The following is a 451-nucleotide window of genomic DNA, read 5'->3' as shown; positions in this document are numbered from 1 at the left end:
CCAGATCTACTGGTTTGAGGCCTCAGGTGAATGGGGCCAGGCCATCTCGTCGAGAACAACGCCTCGGTAGCCTTGTTGGTGGCCGCCTCTGGGGCAGCTAACCTGAAGCTCCCACACTCCCAGGCCTGCTTGCCAGTGTTGACGAAGGACCCTGGAGTCTAGGGGGTCCCTCAGAAAGCTGAAAAAATACGCTTGAACTTACACTTGTAGGTCTCTCTGCGTCATCTACACATTTTCCTCCACTAAGTTTTTCTGCAGAGTATCATTTTGAACATGTTTTCTTTCATTCTTGATGCTCTGCAAGTCAGAGCAACCCATAATTTTATTGACTAAAAGTACTGTAAAGATCTCTGGTGGCCTGTTGTTGTTAGTTATGTGCCGTCGAGTCGCTTGCGACTCTTAGCGACCCTATGTACAACAGCCCTAAACTCTGCTCTGTCCTGTGCCAATC

Source organism: Elephantulus edwardii, unplaced genomic scaffold (assembly GCF_000299155.1).
Source record: "Elephantulus edwardii isolate Elephantulus edwardi_28Jun2011 unplaced genomic scaffold, EleEdw1.0 scaffold00064, whole genome shotgun sequence".
NCBI classification, from domain to species: Eukaryota; Metazoa; Chordata; class Mammalia; order Macroscelidea; family Macroscelididae; genus Elephantulus; species Elephantulus edwardii.
This window is presented reverse-complemented; position numbering follows the sequence as displayed.